The sequence below is a fragment of the Hydra vulgaris genome, chromosome 14 (genome assembly GCF_038396675.1).
Source record: "Hydra vulgaris chromosome 14, alternate assembly HydraT2T_AEP".
NCBI lineage: Eukaryota > Metazoa > Cnidaria > Hydrozoa > Anthoathecata > Hydridae > Hydra > Hydra vulgaris.
Genome location: NC_088933.1, coordinates 4,597,399 through 4,610,013, shown reverse-complemented (window position 1 = coordinate 4,610,013; position 12,615 = coordinate 4,597,399). Strand labels below are relative to the sequence as shown.

Here is a 12,615-nt window from a genome sequence, read left to right as displayed (position 1 = left end):
AAGCGCACATGGGATACGCGTGGATTTTTTCCCCATGTAACCCATGTGGGGATTATTATTTTGTCCCATGTGGGTTTCATATGGTAAATCCCACATGGATTCCATATGGTAAATCCCATATGGGATACGCGTGGGTTTTTACCATATGTAACCCATATGGGGATTATTATTTTGTCCCATGTGGGTTTCATATGGTTAATCCCACATGGGTTTTATGTGGTAAATCCTACATGGGATATAGGTGGAAAATACGACATGTTATAGATCTTAAATGCCACATATTTTAATCCAAATGGTATAAAAGTAGTCAATACTAGACAAATGAAAGTCCGAATGCTTCTATGATAATTTTTAAAATTCTTTTAATTTAAAAATTACTTAAATAGTAATTTAAAATCAATCATCGAAGCTTTCAGAGAGGCTTAACTTAATCTGGTATTTGCTACTTTATCCCATTCGGTATTCAAAACGTGTAGCATTTTTGATCTTTTACATGTGATGTTTTCTACCTATAACCTATGTGGGATTTACCTTAAACTATTATGACGAAATTTTATAAAATTAAAAAACGTGTTGCAAAATGAATTTATTTAAAAATAAATGCTATTAATCAATACATCCAAAACGAATATTAAAAATATCATTTTTTCTTTTGCGATTTACACGCCGTTTTTTGTCAATTGAATTAATTAAATCGCTTCGGCTTGTATAATACCAAGGTTTTTAGTATCTTCTAACTTTCTTCAAACATTTTCTAAAAAAAAAAAAATATAAATACCAATATATATAAATATATATATACATATATATATATATATATAGAGAGAGACAAATATATATAAATATATATATATATATACATATATATATATATATATATATATATAGAGAGAGAGAGAGAGAGAGAGAGAGAGAGAGAGAGAGAGAGAGAGAGAGAGAGAGAGAGAGAGAGAGAGAGAGAGAGAGAGAGAGAGAGAGAGAGAGAGAGAGAGAGAGAGAGAGAGAGAGAGAGAGATAGAGAGATAGAGAGAGAGATAGAGAGAGAGATAGAGAGAGAGAGAGAGAGAGATAGAGAGAGAGATAGAGAGAGAGATAGAGAGAGAGAGCAATTTTAATAAGGAACCTTATTAGTCGAGCAATTTTAATTATTAGCCAGTTTGAAGTCATTATTGACTACAATATTTCACAAATAATTATTTCCTAATTTATTACTTACAATGACTAACGTTTATGCGTAATGAGCTTGAACCCATGAGGAGAATCCTGAAAAAAAGTGATCAATAAGGATAAGTAGTTAAACAAAAAAACAAAAACAAAAATGTAAAAACCTACTTTTTCAATGATGTAGACTTCTATAATAACAGGCCTTGACATCGCGCAAAATGCCGTACACGGCATTTTAAAGGCATTTTTAAGGCATTTTAATTATTAAAAAAACTTATCGTTAATTTGACAATATATATTACCTTACAAAGTTAACGCCTTGAACCTTACATCAACATCAAGACGATAACAACGTTATTGTCTTGATGTTGGGCTATCTAATTTATAAACCACATCACATTTTAAATTTATATACCACATCACATTTTAAAGATATCTAATTTATAAACCACATCATATTTTAAAGATTTATTAAAAAAGCGCTAACACAAACTTTCGTCTAATGTTAAAAGATGAAAATGTAAACACAGATTAGGAAATGGCCTTCAGTTTAACAACTTTGTTGCGCGATGTCAAGGCCTGTTATTATAGAAGGCCGCGGTCACACAATATAATATTCTGAAACTAATAAACAAACATCTAAATTTCTATAAGTAAATTTATTCTTTGATCATTGGCTTCATATCCTATCTTATTTTCATATCATAATCTATTATGGAATTACTTATATAACATATCACAACAATATTATTAAATTTGTGATGTTCAAATATCATATGAACATTCTCTAACATGTTCATATGATATTTGAATATAGTTCTTGAGTATATTATCTGCAAACAATTGACTGATGCAAGTTCTAATGTTGTCAAAAACCAAGCATGCATGCATGGGACACTGCAGTGTCCCACAAAGAAATGCAGGTTTGAAAGTCAAATTTTCTTTATTTAAAAAAAAAAATAAAATAGGGGGGAGATAAGGAGGTTTCTGTAACTTTTTTTAGGCTCCAAAACTTTTAACTTTATATATAATAAGGTTCATAAAACTTAAGGGACTAACGAAGTACATTGAGGAACAAAAACAGGATATTTACAGAAACTTTTCAATTTTTAATCTGGAGTACCACAGTGTAATTGGGAATAAAGTCTCTGGGTCCAGTATTCAAAGTAATATGATCTAAAGTAATATATAAATTAAATAAAAATGCTTTAAAATGCATGCAGTTATACATATAACTCCTGATAGTTAACTATATGTATAACTAGTTATACATAAAATTTATTATATAAACTTATTTTTTAAGGTTATGCTTGAACAAATTAGAACCAATTAATTCAAATTCAAGATTTAGTTCAAGTTCAAGTTATTTGTTCATTGTTTTTTCACTATTTTATATTTATTTGTTCAAATTTGTTAACTAGTACTAATTCTTACTACAGTAAGAATATTTATCATTGTTGAACGTGATTTTATTAGTAACTTAATTTTACTATCAACATATTTTGACAACACCCTTTACATTTTAAATGATGACAGCTTTACTGTTCTATTGATGTTAAATTTTTTATGTTTCAATAACTCAGATTGAATTTTAACTGAATTATTATAAGCTTTGTAAGGGTTTGTTGTATATCAAATGGTGTTGTAAATAAAGTAAAAATAATATATATATATATATATATATATATATATATATATATATATATATATATAATATATATATATATATATATATATATATATATATATAGTATTTAGGCTATGGAATCATCCATAAATGATGCCAGTAGATAGAGGAGCAGCGTGAGTTTAACAATAATTGACAATGGGGAGGGGATGTTGAGACCAAAATAATGTCAATTAAAAAATTAAATTAAAAAAAAAAGTAAAATATTTTATTTAAAAATAAGTAAAACTAGCTATGAGCAGGTTTTAGAGGTATTTACACCAACAATGTGATCTAAAAACTTCTAGCTTTTGTTGCTTAAAACTGTAGAGGATCATAGGAAAAACAATTTAAATTCAGAAATTAGCTTGCTTATCTGAAAGAACAATTTATGTTTTTTTTTTTTTACTTTTAGTACTGTTGAGAATAAATGTATAATTGAACCAGAAAAAAATTAATGGTATATGCATTTTTTATATTATATTAACAATTCAGATATACCATCATAATAAGATAACAAAAACTGACATCATTTTCAATGGGAGATAGCAAAAAATTGACTGAGTTTGATAAAGGGTGAAGTTGTTCAACAAACCGGGTCATCATCTGACATCATTATGCATAGATGACCCTACGATTTAAGTAAAATAAGTAATCAATTTGCCATATTTCTCTTTAGAATGTGTAAGAAAAAAGCATTGTTATGCTGAGAACCTACCTATTGAGCAAGCTTTGACCACCTATTTTATAAATTTGAGAGACAGAAGTGGAAGTGCGAATCACAAAAGAACTAATAACAATGCTATAAATTGATTTTAACTTTGTAGACTAGCATTAATATAGTATTTAGTAATAATACATGATTTTTATAATTTGTATTTATTTCCATTAATTATCAGTTGTCAGTCTCCATTTTATAAAATGAATTAAAAAGCTATTTATTTATAGTATAATAATAATAATACATAAATACTAGTTTCCTAATGCTATTATCACCACAATGTTAATGGTATTCGTTTTAAAGTGAAATTTTGTATCAATTTTATTGTTTTAATGTTATATATATATATATATATATATATATATATATATATATATATATATATATATATATATATTATTTTTACTTTATTTACAACACCATTTGATATACAACAAACCCCTACAAAGCTTACAATAATTCAGTTAAGATTCAATCTGAGTTATTGAAACGTAATAAATTTAACATCAATAACAACATAAAATCACGTTCAACAATGATAAACATTCTTACTGTAGTAAAATATAGTACTAACTGATAAATTTGAACAAATAAATATAAAATTAACAAAAACAATGAATAAATAAGAACATTAACTTGAACTTTAACTAAATCTTGAATTTGAATTAATTGGTACTAATTTGTTCAAGCATAACCTTAAAAAATAAGTTTTTATAACAAATTATATGTATAACTAGTTATACATATAGTTAACTATCGGGAGTTATATGTATAACTATATGCATTTTAAAGCATATTATTTTATTTAAACATTACTTAGATCATATTACTTTGAAAACTGGACCCAGAGGCTTTATTATCAATAACACTGTGGTACTCCAGATTAAAAATTGAAAAGTTTCTGTAAATATCCTGTTTTTGTTCCTCAATGTAGTTCGTAAGTCCCTTAAGTCTTAAGGACCTTATTACATCTAAAGTTAAAAGTTTTGGAGCATAAAAAAAGTTACAGAAACCCATCCTATTTTTTTCTTTTTTTAATAAAGAAAATTGGGAATTCTTTGACTTTCAAACCTGCATTTCTTTGTGGGACACTGCAGTGTCCCATGCATGCAAGATTGGTTTTTGACAACATTTCAACTTGCATCTATTTCTATAAGGAAAGATAAACATTATTCGTGGTACTTACATACTTGCTTGCCATTCTCTTTATTAATATAAAATATTTTCACACAATATAAACGTAACGCAATGCCATGTCGATTTAAAAAATTTTTTTTATAGTTTTTTTTTTAGTTTCCAGCTTTCAAATTAATTCCCATGCAAATCCCACAGGAAACCCACGTGGGATTTACGCATAAACATCAATTGAAAAGAAAATATGGAAATAACCAAGCATATCAATTTTAATGGTGCCTTTTTTAAGTGAAGTATTAAAAACATCGTGGGTTATAATGTTATTAGTTAAGGAAGCTGTTGATTAATTCTAATTGGTTTGTTTCTTTAAGGAATTGCTTCATTTTCAAAAAAGCCATTATAAAACCCATTAATGCCTTTTTTGAGGTGGTACTGCAAAACAGTGGCGTAGGATGATCAAGAAAGTTGTGAGGAGGGGGGTGAAAACGGAAAAAAAAAGGGGGAGGGATCTAAAGCAGCAAGAATCACAATTTGAATGGAAAAAACATAAAATTCCCAAAAGTTTGGAGAGAGAAGGGCTATTACCCCGCCGCCCCCTGTATACTTTCAGATCTCGCTCGTTTCGGAAATCTTTGTCATTTTTTAATTTCGGAATCTCGGTCTCAAAATAACGAGAAAATAAATGTGAAAAATATTAAAACTGAGGTTGCTAAATATATTGAAAGCTTTCAAAATTGGCGTTTTTATAAAAATAAGATTAGAGTTGCAACTGATTAAATGATTCCGCAGCATATAGAAATACATTTAATAAAAGCGCCAATTTTAAGGGTTTTCAATATTTTTCAGTAATCTCGGTTTAAATATTTTTAAAGTCTTAAAATTTGCAATCGTAATGCATCGTTTTCGCTCATGTTTGATTATATTGATAATTTGTTATGTAAAAAGCGTAAAATTAGATAATTAAAAAATAACAATAAACGTACTGTAACAAACTAAAAAGGATGTATAACTAACTTAATTTACGACGTTTGGCATAGCAATAGCAACTTACATGATTTTTAAATTTGAACAAAGTCAAATATTAAAATGAAAAAAAGTGCAAGAAAAACTTATTCAAAATGGCAAAACTCTATTGTCTAGTTTTGAAAAATGACAAGTTTCACGTTGAATGCACCTTATATCCTGAAGGAGCAAAAACAAAATTTACCAAAAGAACAGACTTTAAAACAAAACAAATTCACACTCATTTATGGGAGTTTCATTAATATTGCCGTAATACTTCTGTTTATGACAAATCCCAAAAATATACGCAATTTTAACCACGCTCAAAATTGATTGACTCGTAAGTGAATCAATTGATTGACTCGTAAGTGACTTTCAAAATTGATTGACTCGTAAGTGACTTTTTAAGTGAAACTTACATTTACTGACGAAATTGTTGCCAAGCATCAGACCTTAGACTTAGTTTCAAACAAATTGCAAATCCATTGGTACAAAAGCTGATTGAAAGTTATGCAAGGGTTGAAGCTTCCAAAAACCTCGAAAAAGTTTGTCTGACAGTTAATAACTTAGCAGTGTACGTAAAGGACGAAGTGATAAAGGAAATAATTGAAATAATCTATTGGAGAAAAAAAATTTTTATGTTAAGGATAAATATTTAATTTTAATCAGACTGTGATAAGTGCTTAAAAGTAAATGGTGTAGAAAAAAAAAACTATTTTAGTTTTAAAACCATTTTAAATTACAAATGTTTGCTCTGAATAAAATTTATTTTATTTATTTGACATCTTTGCTCCCAACTAGGCTGCAAGCAACCACTAATTAGAGTTGGAAGTTACTGGAAGAGAAAAGATGAAGATTATAAAGTAAGATAACGATTGACAGACGACTTAAAAGATTGTAAATTATATGAATCAGGAAAGCAAGATAAAGGAAGAGAATTCCAAAGAAATGATGTTCTAGAAAAAAAACAAGAAAATTAAGAGTTTTGGAGCACTTAGTCACAGTAGAAAGATGAGACTTAATTGAATGACGAGTAACTCGAGAATGAATTTTAGCAGATGGCATAAGAGACACTAGCTCTTTAGAGCAGTGTTTTTTATAGTATTTTTTAGAAAAGAGAAACAGTAGCAACATTATGACGATGTGATAATGATTGGAGGTTGGCTGCAAGAGCAGGTCAAACTATGTTTACATGTTATGCATTTTTGCACCTTGTCTGAAAGAGAAAGAGCATCATTAGAAGATCCGCTCCAGATATGGCAACAGTATTCCATACAAGGCAGGATTTGAAATTTATAGAGATAGAGAATAGAATCTGGAGTAAAAAAGTATCGAGCTCGATAAAGAGATGCAACCTTAGCAGATGCAAATTTTGCAACCGATTTGATATATGGTTTCCAAGAAAGATCGCAAGTAAGAGTTATTCCTAGAAGATTGATGGTAAATGACTCATCGAGTACATTACCGTTCATAAATATAAGAGCATCTAAACTATTGCGATAACGATTGGCTGAAAAAAATTGAGTTTAATCTGAATTGAATTTCACCAGCCACTGTGAGCCCCATGCAGTCACCAAGCAATCAGATAGTGTTGGCTTCTTATCATGACAAGAATAAATGGTGGTATAATCAGCAAATAATGCAAACTTAGATGTGAGAATATCTGGAAAATGGTTAATGTAAATTAAAAGGAGTATAGGGCCAAGGATTGAACCTTGAGGAACCCCTAAAGTTACAAAATAAGAAGAAGAGTGCTGTCCGTCGAGAACAACTGATATACTACGACTGGAAAGGAAGGATTCAATAATCTTAAAGATATTACCAGATACACCGTTAGAAGAAAGCTTATGGAGAAGACCAGCATGCTAAGTTTTATCAAAAGCTTTAGAAATGTCAAGAGCAATGGCCTTAACCTCTTCCCCTTTATCTAATGCACAATAAAACATATCGGTTATTACTGTTAGCAAATCAGCTGCAGAACGAGAAGATCGAAATCCATATTGATGATCAGAATGCAAGTTATTAGATTCAAGATTAAGAGGTTAAGTGTTTGTTAATTAAAGAATCGAAAAACCTTGCTTATGACGAGAAGAACTCTAATGGAATAATATTTAGACGAATTAGATTGCTCTCCAGAATTTTTGAAAATAGGGATAACAGATGCCGCTTTCCAGTAGGCCGGAAAACAAGACTCTGATAAGCAATTATTGAATAGTTTTGAAAGTATAGACGACTGCTCCGGAGATTACTTCTGCAAGACTATAATGAATATGTTGTCCATGTCACAAGCTGCAGAAGAGTCTAAGCAGGAAATCACTTTAGATACAAAAGCTGAGGTGATACGAATGCAAACAGTTCAGCTTTGTCTTTAGGAGAGGTGACAAAGTCTGAACCATACAAGAGAGGTATAATTACTGATTTTCCCTTATTATTGATACTATTAAAGATTCTCTAGAAGTCACGAGAGCCTAATTTTTGTGATGAAATACAAGATTTCATGACCTGAGAATAGCTGGCTTTGGCGTTAGACAAAATCTTTTTACATTGGTTTCTAGCAGTAATAAACAGACGTCTGTTTTCTGGAGAATTGTTTTGCTGATAGATATGGAAGTAACGGTTTCAATTGCAAATTGCAGCAGCACAATGTGAGGACAACCATGGGGAAAAATGAGGCTTGACCCGGAATCGTTGATTGGGAATAAAAGTTTCCATGCCAGCCTGAATCCACAAAGTTATTTAAGAAGCACATTTGATAGCAGAAAGACGAAAGATTTCTATCCAAGGGCCATCACAAAGAAAATCACGGAAAGAGTCCCAGTCAGCTTTAAGATTATTTTAAGAGGTACAATAATAGGGGGATTCAGATAATGAAGAAGATTGGGATTAGATATAGTTTTAGAGAGATTAAACCGTGATCAGAAGCACTTAAGAGTGAATGTGAAGGAACTGAGCACAGACAAAGATCAGAAACAAGACGTAAGTTGAGTAGAGAAGGTAAATAATTCGGGTTGTCTGGAAAGCGAGTTGGATAGTTGACTATTTGAGTTAGGGATTGAGCAAGGCAAAAATTGTGTGCTTTAATGGCTGCAGAGTCACTGATACTCGAGCCATTCTGTGTAATGAGCATTAAAATCACCAACAACAACAATATTGGCTGATCAATAAAGAGAGAGGGCTCGGTCAATTTGATTAAAAATAACATCAAAAAGAGTCTTGAGAAAAAGGAGAGCGATATAGAAAAAAGAGAAAGGCGATAGATTGAAGTGGTGCTAATCGAAAATACATAAAGAATAGCCTGTGGATTCAAACCTTGTTTCCTGACAAATGGGTGAATTCTTACGAATGTAAACGCCCAAGTCAAGCATGTGGCTATTGAAGTCTTTACGAACTCAAGGAAGATAACCATCAACACTTAGATCACAAGATAAGACAGCTGAACTTATTTTAGTCTTACAAAGAGCAAGTTGAACTTTGAAAGAGTCTGTTAAACTTTGCCAGAGATAAGACTCAAAAAATGAAAAGTTACTTCGAAGATGTGTTCTATTATTAGAATATTAGTAAGTGATAGGTTTAGAGATCTTGGTGATTACGATGGCTTTTTGTGTTTTATAGTTTTTGGTACTTTATTCATTTTTAAATTTGTAAAAGAACTTGACTCAAAGCATAGTACTCTGTACACTGCTAAAGCGAATAAAAGTAAAAGATATAGAAAAAAAATTGATCAACTTTTATCTTAGGAACTCACTTATGTTTACGTTTAAATTATGAACATATTTCAAATTAACACAACACTTCAATGTAGCAATACTCATTACTTTAACTTTAAACCTAATCCAATTTCACAGTAAAAGCCCATTATTTCTAATAGAGTCTAGAATAAAAAATTGTTTAAGCTAGGGTTCATAGTTTTGTATTTGTCGGGTCTTTTTAAAGCACAACCTGTTTTTTACTAAGTAAGAATATAAACAGCTTTATTAAAACACTGAAGTTTTTTAGGCCCAGAAGGCCACATTATACGAGGGGCTACTTAGTTGTGGCTATAACCCCTTCTCAACTCTATAACTCCGAAACACGAACTTTGACGAACAAGACCGCTGCCTGTGAAACAAGTTGAATTACAATCACAACCTTTGTATTGTCAAAATAAGCAACGAATTTGATGTCAAAGCTTTGTTGAGGTTGCAAAATCATTAATTAATGATCTTCGGCATTTATCCTGAATGAGGTTGGTTTGGACAAAATATGGATGGGACAACAACTTGCATGATTGGCAATGACTCTGACTTGAAATTTTTGCAGAACATTGGAATTTTATTTGGAGGAGTTGTAAGTAAAGAAAATTTTTCTTCGCGGTCGTTTGGTTGAAAAAATTTAAATTGAGATTCTTAAAAGGCAGATCTTGACAGTCAATTTGCAAACATTTCTCAACAATACAGGAATTCTTGAAGAGCCGAGAGAGTTCCAAATTTTGCTCTTGTCAAATAAAAAGTTATTGAAGAAGCAAAAAGGCTTAAAATTAATATTTTTAACTGTCATCTTTACTGTCTAGTAATGAGGAAAGTGATCATTTCATAGAGATTCATCTGGGACTCAGCAGCCAGTCGAACTTCCAATGCTCCAAACATAGGTCTTCTTGCTTCTCTCAGCCTTAAACAACTTTAAACTGTTTACTGAAGCCAAAAGAGCCACCAAAAAGGAAAAGAAAATTCAATGCAAAACAACAAATCCAAGCCACTGATCCTAATGATTTAACAGACGAAGAACTCAACAGCTACGTTACGACTGAATTCAAATCACAAAAGTTATGGCATTTAGAAGATGTGTTAAAATTAATCAAGCCACCATCGATTCGGTGTGAGCAAAATTTTTCAATATCAAACAACTATCGTAGTACGATGCGCACAGTAAGTAAAAAATTGAAAAAAACGGAAAAAATTATATAAACATCAAATATAAACACGAGATACATCAATACTAACGTTTTTGAAATCAAAATATTTGATTTTATTATTATAAACAAAAATTACGCGCATCAAAGACTAACTTTAGACTAAAGATAAAAAAATTGGTATTCTTAAAACCAAAACGCGCACTATACTATTTAAAATAAAAAATTTGATGCCAAAAAATTTGATACCTAAATAATAACTTATGTAGCTTTTCTATAAACAAAACCAAAAATACAAATTACTATAAAAAAAAGCTTTATTTCTTTATGCTTCCATTTGATACTGGAGATATATTGATCTACAGCAATGTGTAGACATTACTGTAGACATTACACACAGAGGGCTTCTTATTTAACCATACATTTTCCTTTCTAATGGTTAATTTAAGCGGAACAATAGCTGTTTAAAAGAATTTGCTTGTTAACCTGAACCTTGCTAATATTTGTATCAGTATACCTTTGTTTAAACACACTTTGACTGAAGACACTATTAAAACTACCTTTAAAGTGAAGTAACTTAATATTTCTCACATTTTTAGTGAATATACTCATATAGTTTTGAACTTCATTTAAAGTATCCTTGCCAGAGTACAATTAAACATACCCTGTAGAGGAGTTGAAACAGATGCTTATTTTCTACAACCCTAGGACAACATTTCTGTCTTTCATTCTTAACTTCATTAAGTGAAGGATAAATATCTGAACACTGTGATATGGATGAATTTCTAATTTTTTGATACTGGTCATCAGAAAAACCACACTGAATTTTTAAGGTAAAAGCATCATCGGTTTTCATTTTTATTGGAAAACTTACCTCCATCCTCATAACTGTATAAATAATTGTAGCATTTTTGATGAGAACAACAAAGTCCTTTTTGTTAGGATATTAAGAGGCTTTTTTTATTAATGCTAATAACAGTAGTTTAGCAGGATGTTCAACCAATTTGGCCTAAAACATGACGTTAAAAGATGACGTTTAATATTTAGGAGTGCAAACTATTTTTGAATCGGTTTGAATTTAATTGAATTACAATTACCTTTTTCTGTTTCTATTGCTTAAATCTTTCCAGCCTTTATTTTAATAATTTGGTAACGGAAAAAAAGTAATTTCGAAACAGTAAAAAAAAAATATATAAGAAAATGTTCAATATATTAATTTGAGGAAAGTAAGGGTAAGTAAGGGTAAAGGTAAGCAAGTAAGGGTAAGTAATTTATTTCATTTTTGTTTTCAAATATACTTATCAATAACGAAACGTTAAAATATTTATCAACCAAATAAAAAAAATCAACTTGGGGTACTTGCCAGAACGACAATAAAAAAGTAAAATGTATTGTCAAAAATATTTTTTTTTAGTTTCCAAAAATTTTAAAGATGAGCCTTTGAACTGAAATTTGAACGGTTTTTATCCATATCAACCTTAAAGAAGTGTCCTGCGTGATCGTTTAGTTTCTTCGTTACCTTTAAAACTAAGTTCATACTGTAATTGTATGAACAAAAAATATGCTGAAATATATCAAAATATACTGGTTCCGAGCGGAACCAGTATATTCCTTTAATTTAAAATAAATATGGAGAAAAATATTTGTTGTTAATTATTTTCTGCTTAATAGAAGTTAATTAAAAAATATATCGTTTGAGTGTTATACTCTAAAATTTCTCTCTGCTCCGTAAATGCCGTTTGGGAATAACTTTTCAATATATCAGTACTTAGCTTTTTTAATGACAGGAAGTTTTTTTTTTTTTGAATAGTGTTGATTTTTCATTTTATAGTAATGTTTTTTGTAATAATAATGCCGGAAGTCATAGATTAAAATTGTTACAGCTAATATTAATACTAATATTTTTTTTTTACTCTTGCTATTACTACCGATTTTTTTATTAGCTCTTTTAACACCAAAATTTACTATTTTCATTGTTATAATTGTTTTCTACGATATAATTATTTTTTCTAATATGATACATGTAATTTTAGATTATAA

At 29.8% G+C, this 12,615-nt stretch overlaps 1 long non-coding RNA gene across 1 annotated transcript; it reads right to left on the bottom strand.

Moving 5' to 3' along the window:
- Positions 1 to 571: 571 nt before the first annotated feature.
- On the bottom strand, positions 572 to 4,946 carry LOC136090564 (uncharacterized). Its single transcript, XR_010643516.1, has 3 exons — positions 4,738 to 4,946; positions 1,217 to 1,263; positions 572 to 754 (listed from the first exon to the last, which is right to left on the bottom strand). It is a non-coding gene; the product is annotated as an uncharacterized LOC136090564 (long non-coding RNA).
- Between the last annotated feature and the right edge of the window lie 7,669 nt (positions 4,947 to 12,615).